The sequence below is a fragment of the Sturnira hondurensis genome, unplaced genomic scaffold (assembly GCF_014824575.4).
Source record: "Sturnira hondurensis isolate 20B ecotype Veracruz unplaced genomic scaffold, ASM1482457v3 Scaffold0000880, whole genome shotgun sequence".
Lineage (NCBI taxonomy): Eukaryota > Metazoa > Chordata > Mammalia > Chiroptera > Phyllostomidae > Sturnira > Sturnira hondurensis.
This window is the reverse complement of record NW_028073511.1, coordinates 8,799,335-8,821,360: the sequence shown is the minus strand read 5'-3', so window position 1 is coordinate 8,821,360 and position 22,026 is coordinate 8,799,335. Positions and strand designations below refer to the sequence as shown.

General features: G+C 36.4%; 1 pseudogene; it reads left to right on the top strand.

Moving 5' to 3' along the window:
* Positions 1–10,211: 10,211 nt before the first annotated feature.
* On the top strand, positions 10,212–18,110 carry LOC118993983 (tyrosine-protein phosphatase non-receptor type 2-like; annotated as a pseudogene).
* The last annotated feature ends 3,916 nt before the right edge of the window (positions 18,111–22,026 follow it).

Below are 22,026 nucleotides of genomic sequence, written 5' to 3'. Positions count from 1 at the left end.
TGGGACTTGACTGCTCACCGTGACCTACCCAGTCAGAAATGGATGATTGGATCACCCTGTGAGAATAGTTTCTGTGGAACTCCTTTTTTTTATCCACTCAAGCAATTGGAACCACAAAAGTTTCCATTGGTAAATATGAAACTCATTCCACTAAGAGAAAGGAACTGAGCACAGTGTGTACATATTAGTGTGTGTTGGAAAGAGATAAATACTAGGTATTTCATTTATTAAGAAAAAAAGGAAAAAAATTAAGAAAAAATGGGAGGTGCCCTGGCTGGTGTGGCTCAGTGGATTGAGTGCCAGCCCGTGAACCCAGAGGTCACCAGTTTGATCCCTAGTCAGGGCACATCCCTGGGTTGTGGGCCAGTCCCAGTTGGCAGCAAGCAAGAGGCAACTGATCTGTGTATCTCTCAGACACTGATATTTCTTTCTCCCTCCTTTCTCCTCTCTCTAAAAGTAAATAAATAAAATCAGAAAAATGAAAAGTGATGTAAAATTTTGGACTGATAAATAATACATTTTCATTTTAAAAGAAAACTTAGCATTTCTCTTCTTGAGTTGACAAAGTAGTTCACCTCCTGGCTCTAAACAATTATAAAACCTGGACAAACTATACAAAACAACGATTGATTGACTGATTGATTGATTGCGGACTTTGGATAGCAACCTGAGGCTTTGATCCTTAGGTGGAAGGAAAAGCCAGCAAATGAGCCCTGCATTCTAGTAGCCTGTCTCTCTGAGGGTGGCATTAAAGATTCAATTCAGAGAAATAAGATCCAATTTTTCACTCTTGGTGGAGAAAATGTCAGGCACTCACAGTTTTGGACCATAAAGACAACTTTGACTTTCATGGGTGGGCCAGGGGCAACAGACTGAAGAAAACCAAGCTTTAATGTACTTGGCTGATTTCTAACCACCCTTGCGCCAGGAGGTGCTTGTGCTCTGGGACAGCTGAGAAGCAATTTCAGGTGCCACAAAGGACAGGAGGGATGCTGGCATGTAAGAGTGGTAAAAGTGGGGAAGTCCCTGTCTTTCAGTAGAGACAAAGACTACAGCCTCGGAGGAAGAACCAAACTCCAGGCGTAAGGACAAAACCGAAACGGACTCCCCTTCGTGAAGCCAAAATCCAACTTTTCACAAGATGACAGTGACCTGGCAGGAATTTAACAGCCTGTTAGAATAAAAGATATTTTAGAGGAAAATAACATAATCTAGATTCTTTTAAATACACAATATCTTACGGAATTGATGGCAAACTGTAAAAGTAACCATTCGAGAAATTTTAAAAAAATTAAAAAAAATTTTGCTCACAGCCTGAAAAGGCATAGCAAAGAACCAGATACCTTCAGTAATCTGAAACACTAAATAATTCATTTGACAAAATATAGAAGTTCTTTACACTTAAAACTGCAAAAAAAAAAAAAACCTGAGAGAAATTACAGAAGACCTAAATAAATGGAGTAATGCACTGTGTTCATGGATCATAATGTGCAATTTTGATAACATGGTAATTTCTCCAAACCAATACATATGTTCAATAAATTCATAGCAGGTTTTTAGAAGAAGTTGATGAACTGATGCTAAAATTCATGTGGATATGCAAAGAACAAAGAACAACAAGAAAAACTTTGAAAAACAAAATGAAGAAACTATTTTACCTGATTTCAAGACTGATAAAGTTAGTAATCAAGATGGTGTGCTACTGGAATAAAGATAGATATATAGGTCAAAGGAAAGGAATAAAGAATTTAGAAGTACAAAGTTATGTGATCAATTTATTTTTTATAAAAGTGCTAACACAATTCAATGAGATAAATTACAATATGTTTTTTAAATGATGCTGGTTAAAAAGAAATAAACTTCAATCCTTACCTGACGCTATATGTAATAATTAACTGAACATGGATAAAACAACTAAATGTAAAGTCTAAACCTATAAAATTTCTAGAAGTCATAGGTGAAACACTTAAATAACCATTTTCTTGGCAAAGATTCTTAAATATAACCTAAAAGAAAAAATCAATAAATTGGACTTCATTAAAATTAAAATTTTAAAAAACACTGTTAATATAACTATATTATTATATTTTATATAATAAAAAGACAGGCCACAGACCATTAACAAGTATTTACAAAACATATATCTGACCCAAAAAGTCTATCTAAAGTACATAAAGAAGTCTTATAATTCAATTCAATATGAAAAAGCACAGAACCAAGTTTTAAGAAGCAGACAAAGACTTGAATTAATATTTCACTAAAGAAGATAAATGAATAAAAAAACAATTATACAGAAAGAGCTCAATATCATTCATCAGTACAGAAATAAAAATTAAAGCCACAATGATACCAAACATACCCAGAAGAACATTTAGGATTGAAATAAAAAGACTGAGCATACGAAATGCTGGTGAGGATGTAGATCAAATGGAATTTTCCTAATTCACTATTTTTAGTGTGGCACCTTAAAGTTACTTTACAAAACACTTTTACAGTTTTTCAAAAAGTAAAATATAAACCTACCATATGTCCCTCTCATTCTATTCCTAGTTATTTACCCAAATAAATGTAATTTGCACAGAATTTTGCACAATACTCATTGCAGCTAAACTTATAATACCCCCAACCTGTAAAACAACTAGAATGACTATCAAAAGGTAAACGGATAACCTATCAGTGGTATGTCTATACAACAGAATATTATTCAACCATATAAAGGAATAGATTATTGTTACACACAACATAAGTAAATCTCAAAATAACTATGCTAAGTGAGACAAAGATTATACACTGCATGGCTCCAGTTATATAAAATCCTAGATAATCCAAACAAAGTTATAATGACAGAAAGCAGCTCAGTGGTTGCCTGGAGCAAAAACAGTGGGTAAGAAAGGGAGTAAGATGGGAGAGCAGAAGGGACAGAAGGAAATTCTGTGTGGAGTGTCTATTATAGTTTTGATTATTTCAGAGGCTATATATATTTATAAATTATCAAATATTACACTTCTATTATGTATACTTTATTATATGTTGGTTATTTTACACTAAGACTGTCAAAAAATAACAAAAGAAAGATAAACATTTTTTGTTCACAGTTTTGGGTTTCTCTGTAGAAAATGAATGGAAGGTAGAAAGAATGGAAGAAAGGAGTTAGCAAGCCTCGCTATTCTTCTAGGAAATGTGGCAGAGGTTATTGATTGAAGAGACATATACAGATATATTTAGGGATGTCTGGAGGTAAATTATATAGTCCTGAATGCCAGGTTGGATGTGGGGGTTGAGGGAGAGGGAGAAAGAGCATTAAAGCATGACTGTTAGGTTTTCATCTTGCTCAAATGGAAGAACAGAGATCCTGCTCTATGCTATAGGGAAATGTGGACCAGGACCAGGCTACAAGGAGGAAACTGTTCAATCGGTTTTGGGAATGCTGAGTTCGGGGTTCACCTAGAGTTTTACAATGGAACAACTTCAGTAGGTGTTTGGATATATATGACTAGTGTGAAGATATACATTTGGGAGTCATCAGACATTTGATGGTAAGTAACACTTTAAAAATATTAGAGGGAAAGTGAAATGGGGAAACTATCAGCTGGAAAGAGAAGAGGCCTAGGAAAGAGATGTGGCAACTCCTTATTTATATAGATGAACCAAAAAAAAAAAAGACTAAGGAGCCTCTAGATATTTCAGTGACTACTTACCATGTCTGTGCTAAATGAATGGGTGATCTTTCACAGATGCCTGATGTGATCTCTCACCCTTTCCCAAAAGATGTAGAGACCCAACAGCATTATTTTTACAAGTAGTAACTTCTGCTGAGTAATTTCAGAGTCTTCTTGTACCCCAAGAGTTACCATTGACTAAAATTTCAAATTAGATATCCAGTCCTTTAATTAAAGACTTTGAGATCTCCTGTTTATTTATAAATATAAATATATCTCCTCAGGAAATTTACTTTTCAAGGTAACAGTTGTTTATATCTTACTTGAATAAATCAAAACTATATTAACTTGAGGAGCAAAGGCTTTTGACAAAAAAGAAAGAGAAGCAACCACCACAGTAAGAGAGACAAAGAGAGGAGTCAATGCACAATAATTCATATTGCCTGATAGCTAAACGTGGCTCTAGTGATCTCACACTGCAAAGATTCAGTAAAAAGTGGCACATAGATGTAAATACATAATAATGAATGACTTAACATCAACAGGGATTTTAATTGTCATGAATACCAAGGAGAAACCAGGACAACAGGTCAATAATTCGTTTAGAGGAAGCAAAATACTGCATACTTGCATTATTAGGGTGAGCCTGTCTCACATTCACTTTTATTGTTGGGAGAATCTAAAATAGAAGTTAATTTCCCAAATGTTCACACAGTGTTCCAATGTTTTACTCATATTTATTAATTTGGTATTCACAAGAACTCTCTGTACTATACTTCTTTGTTGGGGGAAGGGCTGGTTAGGGGAATAGGATACACAGAGAAGCTGAAGGAACAAACCTGGGATTACACACCCAGGTGTGGAAGGAGAATGGACTTCAACCTTGGCAGTCTGGCTCCAGAGTTTGTGCCTGTAGCTGCTCTACCATACCTTTTCTTATTATACAAACCCTCTTACTACCAGCAAAACATTGGTCACTGCTCAGTTCCCAGGAGCAGAATAACACATGTGTATTCTCCCTCAGATATCTCAGATATTCTCAGAAATCCTCTCCATTTTGTGCTGTCTAAATTTGCTAGCTCTTGTTCCTCCATAGTCGTTCATACATCCTGGATTCCAGACTATTGAAAACCTCCTAATGGTTATACATTAGAGGTGTTAATTATTCTATTAAAGCAGTGTGCCTTGAATCCAAATCAGCTTTCCATATTTGGCTACCCTCTGCAAAATAGTCAAGAACAATTGCTTTTTCTGTCCAAGTGATTGCACTCTTACTGAAGCACTCTAGAAGTCACATATGGGTTTTAATAAGTTCTGTCTCTGTGTTTGCTGCAATGTAATTTTCAGTCAGTGAAATCTCCTGGCTGCTTTAATGTAGACCGTGAAGGCAAACTACCCCCGTCAGCAGGACAACGGCTTTTATTTTAATCTATATACAAGCTTTCATTTTCATACCTCCTAAATTCTGTCATGTTGGCATTTACCTAGTACTTTAAATTCTATTTTTGAAAGCGTACTAGCTTTTCTTCTCAGTTTAGATTAATTTCCATTCATGTAAATGACAAAGTTGTTAGAGATGCGCAAGTGAAGTCAAACAAATAGCAGTTTAGTAGACACATAATAATGACCAATATTTTCCCCTGATCTCCTCTTGGTAGTATGCATTTAAATAGAGGAAATTTTTAGTTTTGCATAAGGAGATAAAGCTTCAGTGAAAAATTTAGTGGGTTAAGGAGCGCTGAGGCTTCCGTTTATAAGAAAAGCAGACTTCCCTCTATATGTCTGAAATCTTATAGTAATTGTATGGATATGTTCTTTAAAAAACACCATATTTTGTGGAATTCTTTTATACAATTTTGAGACACGGTAGTCCATACTATCACCTACTAACTTGGATTATTTTTGTTTTGCCTTTCCATTTTATGAAGTAAAACTAAAAAAATATTTTGCTAAACAAGGTATTTTGCTTGAGAGCATTGTCTTACAATTCTATTAAACCTTTTCTTATAAAGATTGCATCATATAACTTAGAACCTAGAGTTAACAGAATGAATGTGTCTAGGTTTCTCTTGGGTCCTGGGTTCCATCACTAAGTCTCACTTTGTCATTCCTTCTTTTTCTTATTCTCTCCTAATTATAACTAGCCAGTTGGTTATATAATTGTTCTAATATCTTTTTTAAAAAACTTTGTCCCAGTGCCTTCTCTGGTTTGAACACCTGGTTGTGGCGCTGCGCAGCATCTGCTCATCAGTATGCAGCCTCACTGACCAGCCACAGCAGAGAAAAAGTTAAAAGACATGAAAGGTGGGGAGAACTAAATGAGAGAGTTGGATTTTCCTGCACTGGCAAAGGATGGATCAAGTGATTGCCTAGGTATTGAAATTTTAATTTTTATATTTTTCCTCCAGGAAAGCCTCTAGCTAGCAGTTAGGAGAAGCAACTGATGTTATCTAAAGGCACATCTAAAAAAAATTACCCTTGAGGTCATCTGATTGTTTTTCACGGAGTATGTATTAAATTTATACTTAACTGATGAAAAATAAAATGAATAAACTCTTAAGAAAAGGTAAGGTTACAAGTAACACTAAATACTTCATCATTAATCTATGGTCAACCTTGAGGTTTGTATATCAATAGATACACAAGGAGATCCAAGATGAGAAATGACAAGTTGAATTAACTTGGTAACTTAAGGCTCTTGAAATTCACTATTCTTATTCCTTTGTATTTCATGGACTAAGCCAATATAGAGATATGACTTTNTCTGATTGTTTTTCACGGAGTATGTATTAAATTTATCCTTAACTGATGAAAAATAAAATGAATAAACTCTTAAGAAAAGGTAAGGTTACAAGTAACACTAAATACTTCATCATTAATCTATGGTCAACCTTGAGGTTTGTATATCAATAGATATACAAGGAGATCCAAGATGAGAAATGACAAGTTGAATTAACTTGGTAACTTAAGGCTCTTGAAATTCACTGTTCTTATTCCTTTGTATTTCATAGGTTAAGCCAATATAGAGATATGACTTTTATTGTAACATTTCTTTTTTTGCTAATCTTTTTGTTTGGTTATTATTGATAGTCCTATGAAGTTTGATAAAAAGGATAAATGTAGGAAGATGTTTTGACAGGGTTAGTCTGATAAGGCCAGAAATAAGTTTGTAAAGTTCAGAGAAGGAGATTAACTTTAAGTCTCTAAGATGTGTATAAGCATTTCTCTTAACACTCAGTCATTTAGAATGTAAACTGTAGATTCTCCCTGCAAGGAACTTATAAAAAATATGAGTAGTGCACAGCAAAGGTTTATATTAGGTTTTTTTCCATCTGCATTCTAATAATTCCAAACTAATAAATTACATTGTCTCCCTTACTATTTTGAAATAAACTTCATTAAAAATCTAACCTGAGTACACACATACTATTTTAAAATAAAGGTCTATTTATGAAATAGAAATAAAAAGCATTATGCTAAATGAAATAAGCCAAGGACAATCTGATGAGCAAAAACTCCACAAAATTAGATGTAAAAATTTTTGGAGAATTGCGGGAGTGACTTTTCCCTCAAGTCCCCTCGTCTGCCATGGATGAAATTAAAAAAGACTGAGACATGAACTGCTTGGGGAGGAGAGGTGGCTGATCCCTCAAGAGGGAAGGGCCGTGAGCAGTGGCCAGTTTCTCAGGGGAAAAAGGCCAGGAGGCCTCTCCTCCAGGGGCTTTTATTGGGTTGTAATACACAGGAATACAGGGCAGCTAGGATCAAACAGTAGATAACATTTCAAAGAAATCCGAGGGCTTAATCTGAGTCAGTGTCTGTCAGGAAGAAAGTTTTTAGGGTTTCCTGCTCAAACCCTTAACACATGAATGAAAGCACTCTTAGCAGAGCAGATTTCACAGGTTTTTCAGGAAGTCTTTGTGATGCCAGATTTCCCCACCTCCCTCAGGGATCCACTCTGGCAAGGCAGGGAGCTGCAGGCTTAAGGGGATTAGAGCCAGGAAGTGCTTCTCCCAGAGGACACGGGGACTTGGGCTATGTCCCATAGCCTGCAGGCATGGGTCTATTGCTCCCTCTTTGTTGCAGCCCCCCCTCTCTGAGTCCTTCCATGAAGGCCTCCCAAGTGGTCAAGTCTGGCTTAGGTTGCTCCCCGCTGTGAGGAGACATACCCGTCATGAACTTCCAACCATGTACTGGGGGCAGGGAGAGGAAACTGAGGCAGCGTTTGCTACCAGAGACAAGCTTTGTCTCCCGTGGCTTGCATTCCAGAGGTCACTCACAGCCTTAGCCTCGAGGTGGGGGGATGGGATGGGGGGGGAGTTAGGGTTACAACTCCTGAAACCAGGCGGAGCGAGCGGTCCACAACAGAGAACCATTTTTCTGAGAGGATCACTAAAAGAGTCTCAACCTAGCCTACAAATTAATTTTAATTTTTTTTGTAAGTAAGGAAGACATACTTCGCATAGACCCGCTCTCTCTCCGTGTGCGCACTGCTCTCCCCACCCCTCAATCAAAGCTACCGAACAGTGACATGCCACCTGAAGGTGATCCGCAAAATGTTCATTAGCAGTCTGAGATGACATGCAGAATTTGAGAGTAATCATTGAGAAATTGAACAGAGTAATTTTATGCCTGTTGAATCTACTGATAACAAAGGGAATTGCATTTTATGTGCTTTTTTCACTTTTTTCTCCTAATTCATTTGTAGTGCGGTTTACAAAGGTATTAGTCCATAACAGATTGAAGAAAATAAAAAACTGATCCTTCACCCCAGATAACTGAAAAGCATAACCGTAGAAAACATCTCTGGCTGTGTTTCAGAAAGAACTCCTAGATAGCCAGGGGAGATACAAAACTTACTATACTTACTTAGTGATTTTGGAAATATAAATTATCTTTATATGGATGGGGAAAAGGCACTGATACAATATGTCTTTATGGATGCAGCCGCATATTGGTTAAAAATAAGGCTTAGAAAAAATGATAAGGCAAAATTCCGCCTCTCCTCTCCCTGCTCTTTTTATTTCTCAAGGGCTGAGGATTCTCTTTCTGACTACATGTCTAGAGGTGTCCCTCTCTCATTCCCACTTTCTACCTTACTCAGATCGGTGCTAAGAAGTTACCATATTCCACAGTCTTCAATATTCACTATTTAATTAGTTGTATATTCAGAGATGGTATCTCTTTGTGAATACTAAGCAAGTGATTAAAGGAAATCAATAAATGTAAAGTTAAAAGAACAATGCGTTTACATTTTCATGGTTACTTTTCTACTGGGGGGGTGGGCAGGGCTGGGAATATAAGACAGAAAACTGTACTTGAACAATAATTAAATAAATAAATAAATAAAAGTGAACCTTCAGCATTGTGCAGTATTGCACCTTTATTAGGGTGACTTTGTGGAGACCACAGAAACACTACATTGTGAAAGCGCCCTTAACTGTCACCATCCCTAAATTCCTCCAGAGGCCTTTGTCCGCTTCCCTATACTATGGTTAAATCTGTTTCTGCTTCTCTTTCTGTAATAAGCACAGGACTAGTAACATTAGCAGATGTACTGTAAGGGATGTTCTTACTTGCTTTTCAGCTGGGAGTGGGGACATTAGGAAAAATGTGCGATGATACATTATGATGGGAAATTCAAAGACAGTAGTTCCTAATGAACTGCTATGTGAATTTTAATTTTGTTTGTAAGCAGGTTCTACATTACATTGGAATGTTCCTGGGAAGCCAGTCACATTTTAGAGTTCACGTACTAGAGTTCATGGACCCTCTGAAAAAGACTGTGAAAGAAAGAAAAAGCAACACTGTTCCAACTCCTAACATTTCAGTTTTAGGGGACTTTTGGATCTTCGAGACACACGTACTTCTCTACATTCACTAAGTCCAGGCTGAGAATTTCTTTTCTATACCAACAACAGAGGAGGAAGTAGGCTATGAGAGACTGCAATGAAATTGTCATTTGTCTTCCAAATACTCTTAAAATCAATAAAATATAGATGTGTTGTCATTAATAGCAGACACAAAAGACCCGCAGTCCTCCACAGGGTTCTGTTGCTGAAGAAATTAGGCTATGATGAAAATACTTCTACAAATCGGTACCATTTAGTATTAGTCATGGTGAGATAAATACACAAAAATCCACACAGGAAATGATGCAATTTAGAAGCATAGATTTTATGCTTGAAATTATCTTAATTTTTCCAATAAAACATAGAAATCCTACAAAGAAATACTTATGCATTGGTTAGGATAACAACGAATCTGGACTTGGTATTCCACTTTAATAAGCTGCATGGAGAGTGTCACAAGCTGACCTGTCGGGAAAATGAAAAGATACATCCTGAAAGCCAGAGATTGGAAAGGAAGAAGAAAAAATGGTGTAATATAGAATCCTCACATCCTAACCTTATTTCTCTGTTTAAAAGATACATTGTGTTATGGCACCAGTGAGCCCAGTAAGGCCACTGTGGCCCATTTCATTTTATGAAATGTCCCCATAACTTCGGTATGATCCAGGAAATGAAGCAGAATTAAACTACCCAAGGTTCCATGGTCTTGGGAGACTTACACAGAGAAAGTTGCAAACATGCGCTGAAAAATCAAATCCCGCCTAAGGAGTTACCTGTGCAGGTAAGTACTTTAGAACTATATTTAAGACCTCTGTGATGCTAACTGCAAAGTATATGGAAGGATTTAATATTGGATATTGAATACCAAGCTCTAGCAGGGTTAGCAGTGTGCCAAAGATGACTCCTACTAAGGCAAAGGGAACATGTGAATTAGGGCAAATAAGGTGACAGGCGTCTCCTCTACAACACTTACTTTCTACAGGAATTTCTAATACATTATTTCCTGGTGTGCATGAGCTTGATCCCCACTACTTAATCAAGACAAGATCTACATCATTTAAAATAAGTATACCTCATTGAAATTGTTCCCTGAACAACAATTACACAAAAACCCACAGGCCTTCTTCACCGTTAAACCTGAAAGCCATGGCAAAGAGTAAACCTTAACCAAATAATACAGGTTACTCGGCTAAGTAGTAAGTGTTTCTTAGAAGCCAATCCTTAATGACTATGAAAGTAGATTCTCTTACAAGAAGCCTTAATTCTTTTAAACTATTTCTTTGAATCTTAAACTGCTGAGGGTTCATCTGTACTTCCTTATATCAAATATATTTGTCTCATTAAAAATTATGACCTCTTCTCTTTTTTGATCTCTAAATACTGGAGCTCCCCAGAACTCAGTTCTGCCCTACTGTCCTTCTATTTTTATAGTCCCTCTTCCATGATCTTGTCCAGTTTTATCTGTCACCATCTCGATGCCAAAAACTCTAATGTGAAAATCTCCTGTCAAGATTGCTCAATGCATTCCATACTTACATGTGTAAATCCATTGGATATATTCCATTTATTGAAAGATAAACTAAGTCAGCATGTCTGAAAATGAAATTTCAATAGTCCCTCCAACACTTACTCTCCCTCAGCCTCCACCATCCCACTTAATGGCACTCCAACCTTCTGGTGGCTCTCATAGACTGCTTCCTACTCATTCTCTCACATTCACCATCTAATCCAGCAGGAAATACTGTTAAAATTCCTTGAAAATATATCCTTAAAAATAGCTTCCTGTTGAGGTTAAATGCCTCATATTTTCTTTCATTAAGAATAATATGAGCAGCCCTGGCTGGTGTAGCTCAGTGGATTGAGCACAGGCCTGTGAAGCAAAGGGTCACTGGTTCAATTCCCAGTCAGGGCACATGCCTGGGTTGCAGGCCAGGTCCCCAGTAAGGGACACGTGAGAGGCAACCACACACTGATGTTTCTCTCCCACTTTCTCTTTCCCTTCCCCTCTCTCTAAAAGTAAATAAATAAAATATTTTTTTAAAAAGAATAATATGAGGCCTGGCTGGTGTAGCTCAGTGGATTGAGCGTGGGCCTGTGAACCACATGATCATGGTTTGATTCCCAGTCAGGGCACATGCCTGGGTTGCAGGCCAGTTCCCAGCAGGGGACTCACAAGAAGCAACCATACATTGATATTTCTCTCCTTCTCTCCTTCCCTTCCTCTCTAAAGACAAATAAATCAAATCTTAAAAAAAAAAGAAGAGTCATTAAAAAAAGAATAATATGAGCAGAATAAAGATGTTACTTTTTATATTATACATTATCATAATTGGGTGTATAAAATTAATATATATGCAGGTCTTAAGAGCCATTATTGTTCACTAAATATGCATCACTATTTAATCTTAAAATGAAAATAGCTCCCTCTTAATAAGCAGACTTAATTGGAAAGTAATATTCAAGCCATGAAATTACCAAAAACTAATGAGTGCCTTGCTGGTGTTTTACCTTTAACTCACCCCAATCATGTAGTACGTATCCAGTCCAAACACCATCTCTTGCCTCTTTGAATCAGATCCCATTTGAAGAATTCCTAAGGATTAAAGGTTTAATTCTGCTGGTTTCACATGTGCCAAGAGAGTGTCATAATAAATTTCGCTTTAAACCTTGATGAACTAAACTGTTCTGACAGTCCTTTGCATCTTTATTCACAGAGAAATTAGACTTAGGCTGTTATCCAAATCTCATTTAGAAATTAGGTACATCTTCTAAAATAACTCATCCAAACTTGCTGCATGCCTTTCTGTATCCTGGTAAGTAAGACACAGAAATACATAGTCTCTGTCCTCCAAAAACTAACTTTCCAAAAGAAAAACATGGGCCAATTAAGCAGACCCATTTTAGAGAACTTGAAGAATTATGATATATGATTTCCCTAATGATATTTGGATAATATCCGCTTTATAATCTTCCCCAAAAAATAAATTAAAAAAATAAAATAACAAGGAAAGAATATTCACTCTTTATTTCTGCTTAATGAAAGAACATATCAAGTATATAGCAGGTTCACATTGTTGAGTAGCCCCTAAAATGTAAGATATGAAGCCCTGGGGCATTGTTTAAAGGAGATCACACAATGTATATGCAGACCAAATACATTTTATATCAATAATCCATTCTGAAAATATAATTTTTCATTATGTGATTTCAAGTCAGAAAAGCACAGGAACATATAATGTTGTTTGCTGTGAACATTTTGAGTGTCTAAGAGTTGACCTCTGAATTCAAAAAGACAGGAAGAAATTACTAGGGGATCCAGAAGGAGCAGAAACTGCCTATTTGGATCAACTTGGAGATGGAAAGTATTGACTTGCTTTTTCTAACATACAGTGTCAATGTATAACAGAGTGTTAGGAATTCTCTAACAATGCCCCAGAAATGTAATTTTTCAATATTTTGCAAACATTAGACCTGAGAAAGGTGTTTCAGGCATAGATAGAAGCAAAGGAGATGATATGCAATCAATAAAAAAGAGATAAAACAAATAATTTTATTATTAATTTAAGAAGATAAAGCAGGTGAATTGGGAAAACAATTGGCAGACTGCCAGGGATCTTTACCTGAAGGTGAAGTCTAGATGCAGAGCTTAAATCCAAGATAATGAAGAGTTATCTTTAGGCTGTTATCTTTTATTTTTTATTGAAGTTACTGGGGTGACATTGGTTTATAAAACTATATAGGTTTCAGGTACATAATTTAGGCAACGACCAAATCATAACAAGATCCAATGACATACTTCTTGTGTCCCTTGCTCAACTGGAACCACAATATTCAGAACCTAAAAATTATGAAAAAAGAAATGAAGGCCATTTATAGGACTTCAAGTTTTGTTGATTATATTTTCTAAAATTAAATTGCAGATTTTATGTCTTTGTTCAAAATGATTTTCTGCCATTTTATACAAAAAGGTAAATCATTTACTTAGCACAAATCTTATTATGGTCACTTGCCCCGGCCGCAAAAATTTCTTGGGTTCCAACCAAAGCGAAGGCTGTGACAAAGACCACCGGGCCCCTGAAACATTCCATCTGCTTTCCCACATTTCTCTCCCCCACCAGCACTAGGGGCAAGAAAACTAGTTCTGACTAATGGGCTTTGATGGGAGTGTAGTGTGCCCCTTCCACCCCAAAGCACAGATGAATTGGAGTGCCATTCCTCATCTATTCATTCTTCTGCTCTCCAACCACGCTACTGACATCCAAGTGCTGGGGTCTTCATCATAGTGGCTCCCTTGGTGTCTGTGTCACTGTGGAATAGAACATACATCCCTCATCACACACATACAACACACACACTGAGATCTGAGGTGGTTAACAAACTGTAATCTTGTTAATGTAATATGTTTTCTAAGACCGTATTAGTGTTACACTATAAATTCCTATATATCAATTGCTGGTTCAGAACAAAAACTGAAGAGATGTTTTCCCAGGTATATTCCACAACTGAACACTAACTAGTGTGTTTCACAATCCTATCACTGTTTTTGGATGATGAGATCATGGTAATATCAGTGAATATTTTGGAATTATTGTTTTCTTTATTATACTCTTAAACAAATTTCTTCATAAATAATTTTGTTAATTATAATAGAGTGATATAAGTTATTCAGCATTCACATGGACAATGGTTGTGGAAAATATCATAGGTATAGAAAATATTTCAAATCCATCTCAAAAAAAAAAACCCCAACATTTTCCTTACTAACACTGCCATACCATATCCGAAGGTTGTATTCATCTGCACTAATGTGGAAACCACCTTTAAAACTGCAACTTTAAACAGAGTCACTGACTAATTCTATTGACAGCAATCTACTGTCATTTCTAAGACAATCTTTTTACTGATGACTTTGAGATTTTTAGTTCAGAGTCTCTTCTTACCTGCAGTGTCATCATCCTGGCACATTCCCGTCACCATCTATTCTTTTAACATGTTTATATTCTCAGTTTGATCACTCTGTTTCAGCCACAAGTAAATCGGTATTACTTTAAAATGCTAAAGACATTTAACAATGATGGCTGTTACAACAATCATTTTGACACAGTAGCTTTTCTTTGGTGGTGTTTCCACAGTCTGTTATTTTATATCAGTGGGCCTCCAGTCCCCACACCACACAGCCTGTGTCCCCGTTACACAAAGTCCCGCTTGGCTGGTCACTTTTCTTCTCACCCAGTTAGAGCTTCAACCAACAAAACTTGGACTGGTTTCTTTCCAATGTTTCCATCTTTTGCATCAGGAAACAAAACAAAATGAAAGAAAACGAACTCATTCATGGAATAATAAAATTATCTAATGTATATCCTCCTATGCTTGAGCTATAAGGTATTATTAAAGAAAAAGACAGAACAAACAGGTAGAGATAGCTCTACAAGATCCATGGTCTGCACATGTTTCTGTGTATTTAATGCAACTGGGAAGTTATTTTTAATACCAATTGATTTTTTTTAATTAAAAAAAAATTATCAGGGTGATATTGGCTAATAAGATTAATGACTTCCAAGAAACTGTTTTCTCCAGTTCTACTAGAGGGTATTTCAGACTAGTTCAGTTCTTCTCAGACTTCTGAAAACAAATCACCACTCTTAGCAATTTTGCACTCTCCTACATCTATGCGCAGTTTGATTTAAACACCTTCATATATTCCCACCATAGATGCTTTTTGCACATGACAATAAATTGTTTCAAAAGTGATAGGCACTAATAAGAACTAATTCTAACTCTCATACCTTATTTGAGGCAGTTTAATTTATAGTTTCCTGTGTATTCCAGTGGCAACATAAAACAATGAAGTATAATTGCAATGAGAGGATATTTCCTGTAAGAATTTCTAAAAGGTCCACACATTGTTTATTGCAGTATGTGCAACCTTTGGTGGTAATGATATATTTCTCATTGTGTCTGGCTACATAAGCAAAGATTTTTTTTCTATAGGAGAGAAGAAAGTTTAATGATTTTGATGAATGTAAGGCTTCAGAACTGTAAAGAGAAATTTCATTGCTCTCAGTACACTAGCGAGGCAGAGTAAATATCTTTGTTGGGGGGATAGCATAGTCTTTGGAAGTAAATGGTTTGAATTAGAATACTGGTTCCACTTATATATCTTTGGATTAGTTCTCTCCTTGAACTTCAGTATAATCATTTTTAAAGGAATTAATTATACCTTCTTCCATAAGACCACCCTTAACAATTAAAAAAATTTACAGGTACAAAGCCCCTTGTACACAGTTAATGTTCTATATGTGGGTTTTGGGGTTTTTTTTAAAGATTCTATTTATTTATCTTTAGAGGGGAAGGGAAGAAGAGAGGGAGAGAAATATCAATGTATGGTTGCCTCTGGTGTGTCCCCTGCCGGGAACTGGCCTGCAACCCAGGCATGTGCCCTGACTGGGAATCAAACCATAATCCTCTGGTTCACAGGCCCACACTCAATCCACAGAGCTACACCAGCCAGGGCTTTTGCTTGTTTTTAGGTGCAGGTAAAGGTTAAGGTAAAAATGTCAAAGTTAAATAACTAAAAGGTGTTAGCTTGGGCCAATATCTTAATTGCAGGTTTGACCACCTCTGTGCTCTCAAGAAAATTAAGGCAGATGCTACAACCCTCCTTACTAACATTCCCGTCTTCTATCAGCTGAGTAGACAGAAATATTCCACAGGTACAGCACACCATTAGATAGAGATGAGCAATAGTGTTAAGATAGCATTTATTCTGAGCAAATTCAAATTGAAACAAGAACATTCATTATAGAAAATTTATAAACTGTGGCAAACCATAAAGGTTATTATTTAAATAATTATTTAAATTATTATTCCTTGTAAACACTTCACCCAGTAATAATAACTAACATTTATTTTATATTTTAAAATGTATTTTAAATATCTATTTATTGGATATTCATTTAAGGACTAGTAAAAGCTACATGATATTTGAATGTACCACAATTCACCAAAGTACTATATGTTGAACAATCCAGGTTTTTTATTATTTGCGACACTAATAAATAACAATTAAATAATTTTTATGATCTTTGGCAATTTATCCTAAGTATAAAATCATTCGGCCAAAAAGTTTAAAAGTGAGTATTTTTTACACCTTTGCTTTGCATTGCCAAATCACAGCATTTGGCAAAATGAAAAGCGCTGTGTGTGTGTGTGTGTGTCTGTGTGTGTGTGAAGAATCGGAGAGGCCAATTTTATTCAGAAAAACAGGGAGGAGGCGTGGTGCCCAGAACGCGCATGCCCCTCAGCTGCAGCACTTCGAAGTTCTCCGGTCCCTGAGCCTATCCGCGGGCATAGGCTGCACTAAAACTAGCTGGTTTCAGAGGCCAGGTCTGCCACCATCCCGCGGGAGTTTGAAGAGCTGGGTGCTCAGAATCACTGGCAGCAGCTGTACTTGAAGATCACAGTCGTGTTAAAATGCAAAACGCCGAAAATGATGATATGAATGCCAGTTTAGTTGACATAGAAGAGGCGCAAAGGAGTTACCTCCTAACGCACGGTCGACTTCCTGGTACAGACTGTCATTTCTGACTCTTGGTTTGGCAGCAAAAGACGACAGCAGTTGTCATACTAAACTGAATTGTAGAGAAAACACTGGTTAAATGTGCACAGTACTGGCCAACAAAACATGACTGAGAGACATTATTTAAAGAAACAGGAGTCGTTGTGGAGTTTTTGTCAGAAATGTGAAGTCATATTACACGGGACATCTACTGCAATTAGAAGACTTCAGTAGTGGTGAATCCAGAACAATAAATATCTCACTTTCATTATGCCACCTGGCCAAATTTTGGAGTCCCTGGATCACCAGGCTCATTTCTCAGTTTCTTGAAGTGAGAGAGTCTGGTTCCTTGAACCCTGAACACGGGCCTACAGTGATCCACTGTAGTGCAGGCAGTGGGCAGTCGGGTGTCTTTTCTCTAGTAGGTAACTGTCTTGTTCCGATGGGAAAAAGATGATATTAACATTGAACAACGGTTACTGAATATGAAAAAATATCAAATGGGACTTATTCAGACACCAGATCAACTCAGATTTTATATATGAACAAAACAGAAGGGGCAAAGTTTATAAAGGGAAATTCAAATATACAGAAATGGTGGAAAGAACATTAACCAAAATAATGACTGAAAAAATACAGTAGGAACAGGATAGGGTTAGAAGAAAAACTGACAGGGGATAGGACTATCCTTCAAAATTCAAGACAGTAGAGAGGAGAACAATGAGAGTGTTCTACAGAAACAAATTCAAGACGACATAAAAGCTAACCCCGCTCAGTGGTGCAATAGATGAAACAGAGACCGAAAGAGAAAGAAAAAGGCGGTTACATTGGCAGCCTATTTTCGCTAAGAAGGGTCTTGTGTCAGTCATCTTGGTTGCTGCTTTTGTTGGCTGGACACTGTTTTTTCAGCCAAGTGTCCTAGAAAATAAAAACAAGTTTGCCCAGCAAGATTCTGCACTAATAATTGACGGTGTTCCATTAATCACAGGGGTTTTTCTGTTAGCAAACTCTTCATACCCCCAAAACAGAGCAGTAAAATAGACACCAACCAGCTAAATATATATTTAATCCTTAGCCCAACATCTCAGGGTGCTGCCCCCAAATTGTAAATGGCAATCTAAAGTGAAGACCTTAGTTACTGTTGAAAACTGGTACATTTTACAGTTATATTCATATATGTTAAGCATAATAATAATACTTTGCCTAACCAGATTGAGAGATATCCGTTATCATGAGCTTTGTTTTTGTGGCTATCTGGATTTTAACTTTCACTTGATACAAACAATAAGCACTGTGGTTTCATCCACATTATTACTAAAAAGAAAACGAACTTTTAATAATGCATACAGTCCTAGCCTCAGTTAGTTGGAGCATCCTCCCATACGCTAAAAGTTTGCGGGTTCAATTCCCACCTAGGCTGTGGTTCAGTTCCCAGTAGGGAAATTTAGGGGAGGCAACTGAATAATGTTTCTCGCTCTCTCACTCTCAAAGCTTTTTAAAAAAATATTCTCAAGTGATCATTAAAAAATAAAATAAAAATTTAAAAATGTGCATAATGTATAATGTACTATGGGTGTAAGCATTAATAATTTATATTCTTAACCATTTCGGGATAAATATACTTTATAAGTACCTATTCAATCCTAGTTAAATGTACTTTTTTAAAAAGCTCTATTTGAAAAATCTGTTACCATAAAAAAAGTTAAAGGATGTTAAGATTTTAAAGAGCATGTTGAAAGGAAGTGAACCATAGGAGAGACTTGGAGAACCCAGAGAAAATATTCAGGCTGCTTAGAGGCAGCCCACTTGGTTCAAGAAGAGACACACAAACCCTGTCACAATAAAGCTGCTGTACTGAAGAGCTTTTCTGATGTTCATTAGTCGTTCTGTTAAAATTTTCTGTTCTGTTAAATTTTCTGTTCTGCTAAATTTTCTGTTCTGCTAAAATTTTTTCTGTCTCTTCTATAGACAAATATACGTGCTCTTTCTACTCTTCATTATTTGGTGAAAATAAAATGTGCACACTAGATGGTACCAATGATCTGCTTGAGAAAAGCTGTGAGCTCTAACCAAAAAAGGCTCCACAGCATGACACAAAGTCAGCTGTGCACGGGCTCTGGTATTGAGGAGCACGGCATGTCTTACTCTGTTCTCAGTTAACCCAGAGTCGGGGAATTTTCAAATATCACCTCCTCGTGCAAACTCTTATTTTCTAGTAAAATAATTCATTTTCTATACACTTAGAGCAAGATTTTTATTCTACGATGGCTACTTTCACCAGTGGTTTTTTTTTAATTTCTACCTCCAATTTATTTTATGGTCACAATTATTGAGACCTTCCCACAGGTCAAAGATGATGGACCTTCCATGTCCAAGCTTTTTTATTGTCATGTCAGGACCTAGTTCAGTGCTCAGCACATAGATTAATAATGCACAGAATTGTTGAATGAATAGATAAAAGGATAATGCAATGATGCAATGATAAACTTTCAAGTAGAGCATTGTATCAGTTGCTCCAAACTACAGGGATCCTTTAACCCAAAGTGTTCCTCTGAAGGTTCACAGGTGTGCCTGAACATAGGGCAGATCCCAGTGTGCTCTACAAATAGCATCTTCAATTACACATTCCTTAATATGAGTGAGATGGGGATGCAGTGTTAAATTTGGAAAATTCCTAGCACACAATCATATCACTGAATGTGAAGAATTCTATGTGTAGCTTACTAAAGTTCTGAGTTTGAAGAGGTATTATCAAATAATGCCTTCTTGCGAGTGCTGACAGTGTGTTGGACCTTACACACAAACCTCAAGAGACAGGGTCTCTACCCAGCCTGTCTACAGAGGATGTCATACTCTGCCTTAATAGGAAGTCTCCTCATTTGAAAAGAGCATGTCTCGTGGCACCTGCTGCCACAGCAAGTAAAATTGTGTTTGTGCTACCAGAAGTAAGTGCTGCTTTTGTGATATTCAAGTTACCAATACTAATTTTATGTCGTGAAATGTGATGGCTTTTTCAGCTGGATGAAGCTGTGTAATTACTATTGCACAGAGCTATTGGCTTAGAAAGTAGTAGAGAGAAATGTAGCAGATGTTTTATATTTTGTTCATAACTGGGAGGTGGGCAATAATATGAGCAAAAAGTTAAGAAATGAGGGAGCCCTAGCCATTAAAAATATTTTTGTACTTTAGTTAGTTATCTAACCTAACTGAAACTCAGACTCTTATCTGTAAGATAAGACTATTCTTACCTAAATATTCTCTAAGTTTCCTTTTATTTCTAAAATCCTATTTTTATACATAGAAGTAGCAGGATTTATCCAATTCTCCCCTGAGCTCTACTCATTTATATTATTTAAGAGAAAGCTGGAATTTACCTGAGTAAATGTTGAATTATCCAGTTAATATGAATATCTATTCTGCTATGGTTTGATTTGAAGACACTTTGGAGGCACTACAACCCATCTTGATTAGGATATTATCTCTACTAAAATGTGTCCTTTTGAGCCATTATTCTCTATCTCATTTCATCTGAATCTTATCCATCAGGTTTCCGTCACCGTTAATTAGAATATGCCCATGGCTCACAGGTCTTTGTTCTTGTCAGCACTCTCTACTTCAGAACTAAACAAAAACGAGAGAGGCAAGAGTCCGCATTCTTCTGACCTCACCACATGAGCCTTAGATCCCATGTATTCAACGTTTTGAATACATTTTGTTTATTTAGCATATTGATCCATTTTGTTTATTTAGCATATTGATTTAAAGTTTTTGGCTATGAATATTGTCAGGCTTCCAGAAATGGAAGTAAAGCTTTCATTTCTCCTTTTCCAGACGATCCACTTACTTCACTGGTGTGCTTCTCTCATCTTTATTATCTGTCTGGTTTCTGAAGGTATTGAGCATTGGAACCCCTGACCTGGAGATTGGATGTATTTATTTACATGTTTGAATTAGATTCACTTGGTTTTGCTTTAGTTTTAATTATTTTAGCAGCCACTTTCTGCTACCCTGTATGGTAATAAAATATCTGGCCTGAAACCTAAGCAACTGAACACAGCAAACCCCCAGTACTCTCTGCTCAAAGTGTTGCTCTCCAAAATCGGAGGTAGAGTATGGCAAAAACAGAAGCAGAATTTTATATTTTGAAAATAACCTGCCAAGCATAGACAAAATATAAAATCATTTTCTGTCTTCCCAATATAAAATGTTTAAACTATGAAACCTAAGATCATTTAACCTAAAAATAGCTTGTTGTGGCTTCCAGCTATGCACGGGAATCACTCCACAGTGTTGATCCAATAAAGGAAAAATATCCACCCGGTTTGGTAAAACATCAAATGTTGACAGTGTGATGTATAATTCATGTACTTTCATCTCTCATCACTGTCAAACATATGAGGGCAGAAAAGTTTACAACAGATGAGCATGTCAATGAATTGATAAATCTTTTTTGTTTAATCTCAAGAGAATTATAAATTCACCATATAATAAACCTTGAATCAGGGAAACTAGAAGAGAAACGCATGCAAGTTGTTTTCCTCAACAGAGGAGAGAATCTGTACCTTACCATATTTCCAGCATATAGTCAAAAACACAGAATTAACATTTAGAGCACTTTGAAAGTAATAAGATTATCTGGATTTCTGCGGACTTAGTTGTCCTTTCCTTCTATGGTNTCCAATAAAGGAAAAATATCCACCCGGTTTGGTAAAACATCAAATGTTGACAGTGTGATGTATAATTCATGTACTTTCATCTCTCATCACTGTCAAACATATGAGGGCAGAAAAGTTTACAACAGATGAGCATGTCAATGAATTGATAAATCTTTTTTGTTTAATCTCAAGAGAATTATAAATTCACCATATAATAAACCTTGAATCGGGGAAACTAGAGGAGAAACACATGCAAGTTGTTTTCCTCAACAGAGGAGTGAACCTGTACCTTACCATATTTC